The sequence below is a fragment of the Magallana gigas genome, chromosome 3 (assembly GCF_963853765.1).
Source record: "Magallana gigas chromosome 3, xbMagGiga1.1, whole genome shotgun sequence".
In the NCBI taxonomy this organism is placed as follows: domain Eukaryota; kingdom Metazoa; phylum Mollusca; class Bivalvia; order Ostreida; family Ostreidae; genus Magallana; species Magallana gigas.
This window is the reverse complement of record NC_088855.1, coordinates 49,886,813-49,901,149: the sequence shown is the minus strand read 5'-3', so window position 1 is coordinate 49,901,149 and position 14,337 is coordinate 49,886,813.

Here is a 14,337-nt window from a genome sequence, read left to right as displayed (position 1 = left end):
ACTTATGAGACACGTTAAGTTGAATTTGACCGTTGTAGTGTTTCCAGTGGGTAACCTTTTGTATGGCCTCCTTCTGATCAACATATCATACAATTCATTGTTAGATGTTCTGTAAGAGGTTTGTCATCTGCATGTGTAAGAAACAATTTGTCTGGCATTAGTTTTAAATGTGAACTTCAATGCACCCGAGACCCCACCCAAAAGATTGTTGTCAAAAAACTGCAGGCATGTCAAGATTAATAAGTACCACTGATGCTCGACTTCCTATTACACCTGCTTTATTGGAAAGGTTAATTAATGTATGTACAGTTGTTTGCAGCTCCTTGTTTGAAATTAAATTATTTTCGGCCATTTTTTGTGTTCATATTTTGGTCTATTCAGGGTGAGTAAGTTGGTGTTGGATAGCGCAAAAGGCAGTAGTTCCCATGAATTGGATAACTCCAGCATCCAATTTTTTCAGGACAAAAATTTAAAAAATTTATGTGGCCTTCAAAAACAGATCCACTTGGTAGGGGAGTTGTATTGATTTTGCCTGCAGTAGAGGGTAAGGTCTGTCCAGTAAAGTTGTTGAAGCAGTACTCAATGCAGCGTCATAAAATGGAAGGCCCTTTCTTCTGTCATTTTGATAGATCGCCACTAACGCGTTACCAATTTAATGCCAATTAAAAGAAATCTCTGTCATTGGTGTAGATATAAAAAATTCAAATCACATTCCTTTAGGATAGGTGGCGCCACAACAGCCTTCACTACTGAATTCAAAATCCACTGATATTCCCAAAAATTGACTGACATTGTCTGACATCCACTGTACATTGACTGTACCTCACTGTACATTTCACTGACTTCCACTGTACCCCTTTGTACCCCACTGTACATTTCTACTGAACAACACTGTATCCCACTGTACACCACTGTACAGTCCTACTGACTTCCACTGTACCCCACTGTACGCCACTGTACAGGGCACTGACCAGCACTGTACCCCACTGTACGCCACTGTACCGGGCACTGACCATCACTGTACCCCACTGTACGCCACTGTACTATTAATTTGAGAAAATATCGGATTTTTAAATCTTCAGGATATTTTTTTTTCTTCAATACTTATTTTTATTATGCTGTATATAGCATTCACATTATGCATAGATACAACCTGACAGAAGAATGCAACAGGTCGTTAAATTTATTTAGTATGTTTTATTTATTAACGTCTATTGTTATTGAATGTTACGATCACAAAATTATGATAATGTCCATAGCTATCAGGTGAAAGTTCTGAATTTTACATGTTGAATCTGATTATCAAAAAAGTGCATGTCAATATGTTTATTCTGCCAGTCATTGGAAAATAACACCCCCCCCCCCCCCCCAACCAGCAAGGTGCATTATCATTCCTTATTGATGATATACGACAAGCCCTTGTTTAAATGATCGGGTTCTTAATTCTCTGTGTCTCATGAGTCGCTTTAACCAACTGAAAAACAGTCAATTAAACACTGAATCCACAAAATATATTCATGCTTGTTCGTGTACACATGTCCGTGTATCATGACTGCGCGCTTCACTACACAGGTACATTTTGAAGAAAGCGTGCGAGTTTCTAGCTCATATGTTGATTTTTTTTAAAAATTATATTTAAAAATTCATTGCAAATGTTGGGTTTTAATTTTGCAAAATAACATATAATGCAGAATGCATTTTTAATTTTAATCACAGAGAGAGAGAGAGAGAGAGAGAGAGAGAGAGAGAGAGAGAGATTAATCAAAAATCGATTGGGGTAAGAAACTGATTGTCTATTAATCTGCTTCTTTTACATACCGATTCTTTTTCTTAAGTCTCAAGTTTATCTCTGCCAACTAACTCCCGGGTTAAAAAAAAAATCTGCAAACTTTAAGACGAAAAATATAATGTAGTACGGATAATACATCCCCCACCCTATTTTTCCTCATCCACTTGCAAATTGATACCCCTTGCATGTATATCACTTTCTGGCTGTATTGTATTGGTATAATATGTAGTCGTAGAAAAGTTCATTATAAAATCTATGCTGGAACTGGTGGTTGTGATGCCGTAGGGGAATTTTAACATGCTTATTCCTTTCTGACTCCTGGCCTAAATTTTTAGCACTTGTAAATTCATGAGAGAGAGAGAGAGAGAGAGAGAGAGAGAGAGAGAGAGAGAGAGAAATCAAAAATCGATTGGGGTAAGAAATTGATTGTCTATTAATGTGCTTCTTTTACATACCGATTCTTTTTCTTAAGTCTCAAGTTTATCTCTGCCAACTAACTCCTGGGTTAAAAAAAATCTGCAAACTTTAAATCGAAAAATAGAATGTAGTACGGATAATACATCCCCCCCTTTTTTTCCTCATCCACTTGCAAATTGATACCCCTTGCAGTACTGTGCTATGTCGAAACGATTCATGTTAAGCATGAATATTATGTTAATAAAATTAATGCATTTTTGTTTATTTTTGACCTCGGTGTGGAATAACTATTAAATAGATATCATTAATCCCACTTTTGTAAGCATTACATGCAAGTAGACCTAGTTGTAAGTAAATAAAAAAAATCTTTTAAGACAGATTCTAAATGATTATGATCCTAAAGCACACGGCAACCGTAATGGGTTTTTTAATCAAAAGTGAAAATTCAGATTTTTGTTTCAACAGTGTATTTCCCTGACGTTTACATCTATTTATACCTAGGCTACAACATATATACACAGGTGGTCATTTTCACACCTCGACGCAGTCAGCCGGTCGTGTGTATAGTCTGCGCCTTTTTCTGTTTGTTCCGAGTTTTTCATTGTTCCAAGACAGACAAAAGATTTTTATCTGTAGACATACACAAAGAAGGAGACAATACATCGTCGATATTAAAAATTAATTTTTAGCGTTGACTTTCATTCATTAAGAATTTAAATGACAATCATTCAATAACGAACTTCAATTCAAATCATTTGAATCCATGGACATTATCCGGTAACAAGAAATAATTTTTTATGCCAACGTTTACATTTAGCCGCTGTCAACATTACTATACATGTTACCGGTAGTACTTTATTCAAATACTAAAATATTTGTACGTAAGCATGGAGAGAGAGAGAGAGAGAGAGAGAGAGAGAGAGAGAGAGAGAGAGAGAGAGAGAGAGAGAGATTATCTTGTTTGCTATGATACGATATACCAATATACTGGTTTCAGTAAATAAAGAAGAAGAAAAACGAAAAATTAATTTAAAGGCCGAACATTTTTACCGGGTGGTAAATCTCAGGTGAGGAGGGGGGGGGGGGGCTTAATTTCTAGAAGTGTGAAAGCCTCCGGGGCTGGAAAGTCTACCCGCAAGCGGTCGTGAACGCTGCTAATCACTATACACAGGAAGCAAATATTACACAAGATATAAATGATTAGTCAGAATTGGTCTTTGTTTGAATATCTTATTGTTCTAAAGACAACACGAAGCGATTACGTGTCGTCCGGATTTTTTCTAAGTGTGTAAAGCAAAAGTTGGTAAACTACATGTAATTCTGCCCCCCACCCCCAAATTTAACTCGGTACATTGTGTTTAGCACTCGACATTGTTTAAGACGTTAATTTTAACAAATATAATTGTGTAAAAAAAATCATACGATCAGTTAAAATGTTGAATGTTAAGGCAGCCATTATACGATGACAACTAATGGAGTTCGTTCTCAATGGAGTGACGTTTTCGTGCAACAAGTTCCAATTGTTTGTATAACCAGTAAATACAGTTTTCATAGCTCATAAGTTTGTTTTAAAAAGAAAATTTTATACGCATGATTTCATTTGGGTTGCATGCTCATTCATCTTCGTGGAATTTATTAGGTCACAAACATTTAACATGATTCAAATATAAATTGCGTATTTTCAATTACTGAATAATAGAAATATTTTTCTTATTTATCCGACCTGTACACAATTTACCTATTACGGAAAGAGAAAATAAATATGTTTGCCTATTAATTGAAATGTCGCTTATAATTGAAGAGATGCTAAAATTAAATTGTGATGCAGGGGGTGTTTATGCCTTCCTGACCTTGTTCCATAAACATTTGGGAAGATAGTTACAACATACTGATAAGAGAGAGAGAGAGAGAGAGAGAGAGAGAGAGAGAGAGAGAGAGAGAGAGAGAGAGAGGGGGTGATATATTTTTTTCTTATTAAAACTATGCAACTATATCATGACAACATTCTAAGCCGTGCAAGAGAAGGTACATGTAGATGTATGACACTGGTGATAACGAACAGTGTTAAAATTCAAAAGTATATAATTTAAAGTACCGTAACAGAGTGAAATATTATTTGAACAGTGTTCGTTATCACCACATTCCATTTTTAATTTAACACTATACAATGTACTTATTTTGATATCAGCGACTGCTGGGGGAGGGGGGAGGATTTATAAATATTTAACATGTATAATATCCGACTTGATTTAAATGATAAAAAACGCGTCTAAAATGATGAATATAAAGATTATTTTGTTTATTCATTAATGTCATATTTTTAGAAATACATATTTCAACTGGATTTAATACTCTCAAGACCACATATACCCCTATAAGGGAATTGCATAATATCTTGAACAAGGTGTCAGACTGACAATTTACAAGGTTGAATATTGCGACACTCACACCACATACTATACACAGACACCGACTCACTGATCTTCCTGTGAAGTAAAACTTCAAAGACATTTTAAAGTCCAGACCAGTTGGTTATCTTATCTAAATTCAGTATGCTGAGCAATATAGTGGATTTTTTTATATCTATAAATTGTAATTATACATTGTTTTAAATTCTCTGAATTTTAAAACTTTAATGTAACATGTTAACTAATATTTATTAGATAATATTGATAAAATTAAATTCATTGTAAAAAAAAAAACCTAATTAAATATTTAGTTACTAAAACATTGATATTGAAATATATATAAATAATTCCCCCTTTTAATTGGATGAGTTGCTATATTTCGTATGATAATTGGATTCTGAGTTTTTAATACATGCACGGATCGGAGGATCGGGGGGGGGGGGGGGGGTCAGAAGATAATTCAATTTTTTAAAACTTACATTGTACAACTATCCAAAATATGTCTAAGCTCCCCGAGAAATCGATGATATCCCTGCCTTTTCCCTGACCGTGCATCTAATTATATATGAACTTAAAAAAATAGAAGCCCATTTTCTCTCTTGTAAGCAATAGGAAAGAATCGAAACAAATCCAGATTTTGGTCTCAAATAAAGTTAATATTCAATTCATTGTTCAAACATATTAATAACTTATAAAAACATAGGTACAGTGGGTTACAGTGGTGTACAGTGTTTGTCAGTACCCTGTACAGTGGTGTACAGTGGGGTACAGTGCTGGTCATTGCCCCGTACAGTGGTGTACAGTGAGGTACAGTGCTGGTCAGTGGGTAGGTACAGTGCTGTCCAGTGGAGTACAGTGGAGTACAGTGGCTCTGTACAGTGGGGTACAGTGGGATACAGTGTGGTACAGTAGCTCTGTACAGTGGGTGTACAGTGGATATACAGTAGGGTACAGTGAATATACAGTGGATTTCAGACAATGTCAGTCAATTTTTGGGAATATCAGTGGATTTTGAATTCAGTAGTGCTTTATCAATGGCATTTCCGATGGTCAAATTAAAAAACTTGGGCGTTGGGATCGAGAGTTTATAAGCGCTATATAAGAATACCAACCTCAAAGTTACTCCATGATTGAGGAGTTGAACTGTTGCCTTTTTTTCTAGCAGCTTACTAACCGTTTTTGGGAGTTGATTTTAATCAACTCTCCTATGCACTTACTTGGACCTAAGCACAAATCAATACCGCTGACAACACTTAGTTCTTGAAAATAATCGATAAATTCGATGCTATGTATTCTGAAGCATTGTTTTTCAAGAAAACTTATTTAATAATAAGATTTTAAATTGTACATACAGTTTAGATATATTTTAAAGTCGTATGCATTCCTACGCTAGAGTTCAATGTAGTCTCGTTCAACCAGACGCTTGGCTGTCTTCATTAATATCCGACATATCCGAGATAAACAGAGACCGACGAGCGTTTGATTGAACAGGACAAGCGTTCAATCTTGCCTGGATCGATACAATTTCTCAAAAATATTTCGATTACTGATACTACTTGCCATGGAAAATCACATATCCTTGATTTTGAATAAATGATAATCGATAAAATCAACTCCCGTCAGTACTTCAGTACTTTGATTGTACAGTACCCGCAACGTTATTTTTAAGGTCTTCCGTTTCCAACGGAAGACATTGTACTGATCCTGCTGAAATTTTTAGGGTCTTCCGTTTTCAACGGAAGACCCTCTTGTTATTCTATTGTTTTTACTGAAGACCCTCTTGTTATTCTTCGGTTTCTTTTTATTAGGGTCTTCCGTTTTCAACGGAAGACCCTCTTGTTATTCTTCGGTTTCTTTTTATTAGGGTCTTCCGTTTCCAACGGAAGACCCTCTTGTTATTCTTCGGTTTCTTTCTATTATTAGGGTCTTCCGTTTTCAACGGAAGACCCTCTTGTTATTCTTCGGTTTCTTTTTATTATTATACTTTTTATTTTTTTTCTGACTCCTTCTCGGCTTTATAACTCAAAAAGTTTACAACCGATTTTGACGAAACTTTCAGAGATTATGTGCATTTATTATACCTCAAAGTTTGTGAAGTTTCTTTGACAACGTCACTTCCGTTTTTACGTTACGTCATTTTTAAAATTTTCAAAAAGTCATTTTGTCCGCAGCGTTTCTCAAAAACGCTTTAAGATAGAGGCTTGAAATTTTCAATGCTTATAATTTAATCTATTTACCTCTGTAATAAGGCTGGAAATGAAAATCTGTCACTTCCGGTCGAAACCGGAAGTGAAACAAATTTTTCGAAAAAATGAATTTTCTGATCAAATCAAAAATGAATATGTGTTTTGTAGAGCTTATTAAGCTGAATCTAACACTGAAAACCGTTTTAAAATCGGACGATACATTACAGAGATATCGGGGTTTAAAAATTGATTTTTCCGGAAATTTTGATTCCGCGTCCTTGGTTTAAAAAATAGCGTAATGTTCAAAGTAAAATTAACTCGTACATAAAATAATTGTTAAGTCGTACTGTATCACATTCGGATTTTTTTTATTGATAAGTCGTTCTTGAAATCAGAAAGGTTTTTGTTAAGTCGTACTTAAAATCATTCGGATTTTGTTAAGTCGTACCAGGAGTAATTCGATTTTTTAAAATATTTTTATTTTAGTTATCTTGTTATTAGTTTAAGAGCTCTGCTTCTTACAGGAACTTCCAGCTTTACTTCCGACATTAACGGAAGACCCACTCGTTGCTTTGCAACGAGCTTTGCTCTAGTTCTTTCTTTTTTTTTCTGACTCCTTCTCGGCTTTATAACTCAAAAAGTTTTTAACCGATTTTTATGAAACTTTAAGAGATTATGTGAAACTATAATACCTCGAAGTTTGTGAAGTTTCTTAAAAAACGTCACTTCCGTTTTTACGTTACGTTATTTTTAAAATTTTCAAAAAGTCATTTTGTCCGCGGCGTTTCTCAAAAACGCTTTAAGATAGAAGCTTGAAATTTTCAATGCTCATGATTTGTTCGATTTATCTCTGTAATAAGGCTCGAAATTAAAATCTGTCACTTCCGGTCGAAACCGGAAGTGAAACACATTTTTCGAAAAAATGAATTTTTTGTTCAAATCAAAAATGAATATGTGTTTTGTAGAGCTTATTAAGGGTGTTGTTTACTCAGGGTTTGAGTTCTCAAATTCGAATTGTTATAAAGTTCAATGTCATGAGTAAAATTTGTTCTAAATACAAAAAGTACTTGTGAAGTGAAATATTATTGACATAACATTTGATATTTCTACTATATTATGGAATTATGCCCAAACAAAAATGGACTTTTAACCAAACAGAGGAAATTCGGACTAAATTTTGCAGATTTTGTTTTCCGCCAAAACACTTTTGGCAGTACTCTAATATTAAAAGTTAAGATTTTATATTTTAGTCTTTATAATTTAGCATATTTTCTGTTAGTTTTACCTCACTCATTCATTATAATAATCGTAAGGCACGAATTTAACAAATATTGAAAAATGCTTAAAATCGAGAAAAGACACCATATCTCAAAATTTTGATCATTGACCTCATATAAATTATATGCCAACAGAATAAGATCAATATAAGTAGTTTAATACTATAAATCTTTTTGTATTATCATCATTCAATTTTTTGTAAAATTTGATCAAAAATGGGTTGGAATTTGAAAAATGATAGAGGAAATTCGGACTGGAATATTTATAAAAATTGTGAACGAAAACGTAATGCTTTGTATGTATTTAGTGTCACTGCCATTCATAAACTGTATTTCATTTTTTAAAAATATTGAGCAATTTGTATTATTTTCACAATTAAGAAAATCTCAAGCATAGTGTAAAATTTTAAGAGATTTTCCTTTAATTTTCCAAAAATATATAATGGCCATTAACTCAAAAAGTAGGTCATTGACCTACTTTTTTGAAAATGAAAAATAACACTACAATAAAAGGTTTATAACACACATTAGATGGTTTTTCATTATCATCAGTGGAATTTTTTTTCATTCTGAGTAAACGTCACCCTTAAGCTGAATCTAACACTGAAAGCCATTTTAAAATCGGACGATGCATTACAGAGATATCGGGGTTTAAAAATTGATTTTTCCGGAAATTTTGATTCCGCGTCCTTGGTTTAAAAAATAGGATAATGTTCAAAGTAAAGGTAACTCGTACCAAAAATAATTGTTAAGTCGTACTTGAAAACATTCTAATTTTTTTGTTAAGTCGTTCTTGAAATCGGAAAGGTTTTCGTTAAGTCGTACTTAAAATCATTCGGATTTTGTTAAGTCGTACCAGGAATAATTCGATTTTTTTCATCTTTTTATTTTAGCTACTCTTGTTATTGGTTTAAGAGCTCTGCCTCTTACAGGAACTTCCAGCTTTACTTCGGACATTTAAGGAAGACCCACTCGTTGCTTTGCAACGGAAGACCCTCTTGTTATTCTTCGGTTTCTTTTTAGGGTCTTCCGTTTCCAACGGAAGACCCTCTTGTTTTTCTTCGGTTTCTTTTTATTATTTATTTTATTTTTTATTTTTTTTCTGACTCCTTCTCGGCTTTATATCTCAAAAAGTTTTCATCCGATTTCAATGACATTTTCAGAGCTTTTGTAAAGTTACCGTGCCTCAAAGATGTTAAAGTTTCAGCATTTACGTCACTTCTTTTCAAATTTGGCGGCCATTTTTAAATTAAAAAAACTGATTTTGTCCGGAGGAAATCTCCATTAACTTAAAAGATATCACTTTGAAATTTTTACAGATGATAGATCTATCAATTCTATAATGTACTGGGGGGTTTAAAAATTGATTTTTCCGGAAATTTTGATTCTGCGTCCTTGGTTTAAAAAATAGCGAAATGTTCAAAGTAAAATTAATTTGTACAAAAAATAATTGTTAAGTCGTGCTTGAACACATTCGGATTTTTTTTTGGTCAAGTCGTTCTTGAAATCAGAAAGGTTTTTGTTTATTCGTACTTAAAATCATTCGGATTTTGTTAAGTCGTACCAGGAATAATTCGATTTTTTCATCTTTTTATTTTAGTTACTCTTGTTGTTGCTTTAAGAGCTCTGCTTCTTACAGGAACTTCCGGCTTTACCTCCCACATTAACGGAAGACCCACTCGTTGCTTTGCAACGAGCTTTGCTCTAGTTATTATTATACTTTTTCTTTTTTTTTCTGACTCCTTCTCGGCTTTATAACTCAAAAAGTTTCCAACCGATTTTGATGAAACTTTCAGAGATAATGTGACACTATTATCCCTCAAAGATATCAAAGTTTTCTTGACAACGTCACTTCCGTTTTTACGTTACGTCATTTTTAAAATTTTCAAAAAGTCATTTTGTCCGCGGCGTTTCTCAAAAACGCTTTAAGATAGAGACTTGACATTTTCAATGGTTATGATTTGGTCGATTTACCTCTGTAATAAGGCTCGAAATGAAAATCTGTCACTTCCGGTCTAAACAGGAAGTGAAACAAATTTTTCGATAAAATGAATTTTCTGATCAAATCAAAAACGAGTATGTGTTTTGTAGAGATTATTAAGCTGAATCTAACACTGAAAACCGTTTTAAAATCGGACGATGCATTACAGAGATTTCGGGGTTTAAAAATTGATTTTTCCGGAAATTTTGATTCCGCGTCCTTGGTTTAAAAAATAGCATAATGTTCATAGTAAAGTTAACTCGTACCAAAAATAATTGTTAAGTCGTACTTAAACACATTCGGATTTTTTTGTTAAGTCGTTCTTAAAATAAAAAAAGGATTTTGTTAATTCGTACTTAAAATTATTCGGATTTTGTTAAGTCGTACCAGGAATAATTCGATTTTTTTCATCTTTTTTATTTTAGTTACTCTTGTTATTGGTTTATGAGCTCTGCTTCTTACAGGAACTTCCAGCTTTACTTCCGGTATTAACGGAAGACCCACTCGTTGCTTTGCAACGAGCTTTGCTCTAGTTATTATTATACTTTTTATTTTTTTTTCTGACTCCTTCTCGGCTTTATAACTCAAAAAATTTACAGTTGCTTTGAAAACGTCACTTCCGTTTTTACGTTACGTCATTTTTAAAATTTTCAAAAAGTCATTTTGTCCGCAGCCTTTCTCAAAAACGCTGTAAGATAGAGGCTTTAAATTTTCAATGCTTATAATTTAATCTATTTACCTCTGTAATAAGGCTGGAAATGAAAATCTGTCACTTCCGGTCGAAACCGGAAGTGAAACAAATTTTTCGAAAAAATGAATTTTCTGATCAAATCAAAAATGAATATGTGTTTTGTAGAGCTTATTAAGCTGAATCTAACACTGAAAACCGTTTTAAAATCGGACGATGCATTACAGAGATATCGGGGTTTAAAAATTGATTTTTCCGGAAATTTTGATTCCGCGTCCTTGGTTTAAAAAAAAGTGTAATGTTCAAAGTAAAATTAACTCGTACATAAGATAATTGTTAAGTCGTACTGTATCACATTCGGATTTTTTTTTTATAAGTCGTTCTTGAAATCAGAAAGGTTTTTGTTAAGTCGTACTTAAAATCATTCGGATTTTGTTAAGTCGTATCAGGAATAATTCGATTTTTTAAAATCTTTTTATTTTAGTTACTCTTGTTATTAGTTTAAGAGCTCTGCTTCTTACAGGAACTTCCAGCTTTACTTCCGACATTAACGGAAGACCCACTCGTTGCTTTGCAACGAGCTTTGCTCTAGTTATTATTATTAGGGTCTTCCGTTTCCAACGGAAGACCCTCTTGTTATTCTTCGGTTTCTTTTTATTATTATTATTATTATTCTTTTTCTTTTCTTCTGACTCCTTTTTTGCCTCATAACTCAAAAGGTTTTTAACCGATTTTAATAAAATTTTCAGAGATTTTTGCAAGCTGGCGTCCCTCAAAAATGTAAAAGTTTTAAAGAGAACGTCACCTCCGTTTTGACGTGACGTCATTTTTAAAAATTTCAAAAAGTCATTTTGTCCCGGACTTTTCTCAAAAACGCTTTAAGATAGAGGCTTGAAATTTTCAATGGTTATGATTAGGTCGATTGACATCTGTAATAAGGCTGGAAATTAAAATCTGTCACTTCCGGTCGAAACCGGAAGTAAAACAAATTTTTCGAAAAAATGAATTTTCTGATTTAATCAAAAATGTATATGTGTTTTATAGAGCTTATTAAGCTGAATCTAACCCTGAAAACCGTTTTAAAATCAGACGATGCATTACAGAGATATCGGGGTTTAAAAATTGATTTTTCCGGAAATTTTGATTCCGCGTCCTTGGTTTAAAAAATAGCGTAATGTTAAAAGTAAAATTAACTCGTACCAAAAATAATTGCTAAGTCGTACTTGAACACATTCGGTTTTTTTTTTATTAAGTCGTTCTTAAAATCGGAAAGGATTTTGTTAAGTCGTACTCAAAATCATTCGTATTTTGTTAAGTCGTACCTAGAATATTCGATTTTTTTTATCTTTTTATTTTAGTTACTCTTGTTATTGGTTTAAGAGCTCTGCTTCTAACAGGAACTTCCAGCTTTACTTCCGACATTAACGGAAGACCCACTCGTTGCTTTGCAACGAGCTTTGCTCTAGTTATTATTATTTTTCTTTTTCTTTATTTTTCTGACTTTTTTAAAGCTTAATATCTCAAAAAGTGTTCAACAGATTTACATGAAACTTTCAGGGATTATGTAAGATTATTGTGCCTCAAAGATGTTAAATTTTTAACTACATCATCACTTCCGTTTTTACGTAACGTAAATTTTTAACTTTTAAAAAAGTGATTTTGTCCAGGGCGTTTTTCAAAAACGCTTCAAGATAGAGACTTGGAATTTTCTGTGTTGAAGCATTGATCGTTTTTGTTTGGACATAAGGCTGGAATTTAGTTTCCGTCACTTCCGGTCCAAACTGGAAGTGTTTTAAAATTTTCGATTTTTCGAATTTTTCGTTTTAATTTAAAATGTTTACGAGGTTTGTAGAGTTGGTCATGCTGATTACGAAACTGAAATCCGTTTGAAAATCGGACGATGCATTAAAGAGATATCGGGGGTTAAAAATTGATTTTTTCGGAAATTTTGTTTCCGCGTCCTTGGTTTAAAAAATAGCGTAAAGTTCAAAGTAAAATTAACTCGTACCAAAAATAATCGTTAAGTCGTACTTGAACACATTCGGATTTTTTGTTAAGTCGTTCTTGAAATCAGAAAGGTTTTTGTTAAGTCGTACTTAAAATCATTCGTATTTTGTTAAGTCGTACCAGGAATAATTCGATTTTTTTCATCTTTTTATTTTAGTTACTCTTGTTATAGGTTTAAGGGCTCTGCTTCATACAGGAACTTCCAGCTTTACTTCCGATATTAACGGAAGACCCACTCGTTGCTTTGCAACGAGCTTTGCTCTAGTTCTTTTTATTTTTTTTTCTGACTCCTTTTTGGCTTTATAACTCAAAAAGTTTACAACCGATTTTTATTAAATTTTCAGAGATTGTGTGCAACTATAATACCTCAAAGTTTGTGAAGTTTCTTTGAAAACGTCACTTCCGTTTGTACGTGACGTCATTTTTAAAATTTTCAAAAAGTCATTTTGTCCGCAGCGTTTTTCAAAAACGCTTTAAGATACAGGCTTGAAATTTTCAATGGTTATGATTTAATCGATTTTCCTCTGTAATAAGGCTCGAAATGAAAATCTGTCAATTCCGGTCGAAACCGGAAGGGAATCAAATTTTTCGAAAAAATGAATTTTCTGATCCAATCGAAAACGAATATGTGTTTTATAGAGCTTATTTAGCTGAATCACACTCTGAAAGCCGTTTTAAAATCGGACAGCGCATTACAGAGATAAACGAGTTCAAAAAATGATTTTTCCGGAAATTTTGATTCCGCGTTTTTGGTTAAGAAAGTAGTATCAAGTTCTTGGTTAAATCAACTTGTACCTAAAAAATAATTGTTAAGTCATACTGAAACACATTCGGATTTTTTTTGTTAAGTCGTTCTTGAAATCGGAAAGGTTTTTGTTAAGTCGTACTTAAAATCATTCGGATTTTGTTAAGTCGTACCAGGAATAATTCGATTTTTTTATCTTATTATTTAAGGTACTCTTGTTATTGGTTTAAGAGCTCTGCTTCTTACAGGAACTTCCAGCTTTACTTTCGACATTAACGGAAGACCCACTCGTTGCTTTGCAACGAGCTTTGCTCTAGTTATTATACTTTTTCTTTTTTTTTTTCTGACTCCTTCTCGGCTTTATAACTCAAAAAGTTTCCAACCGATTTTGATGAAATTTTCAGAGATAATGTGAAACTATTATCCCTCAAAGATGTTAATAATTTCTCAACAACGTCACCTCCGTTTTTACGTAACGTCATTTTTAAAATTTTCAAAAAGTCATTTTGTCCGCGGCGTTTCTCAAAAACGCTTTAAGATAGAGGCTTGAAATTTTCAATGGTTATGATTTGGTCGATTTACCTCTGTAATAAGGCTCGAAATGAAAATCTGTCACATCCGGTCGAAACCGGAAATGAAACAAATTTTTCGAAAAAATGAATTTTCTGATCAAATCAAAAACGAATATATGTTTTGTAGAGCTTATTAAGCTGAATCTAACACTGACACCCGTTTTAAAATCGGACGATGCATAACAGAGATATCGGGGTTTAAAAATTGATTTTTCCGGAAATTTTGATTCCACTTCCTTGGTTTGAAAAATAGCGTAATGTTCAAAT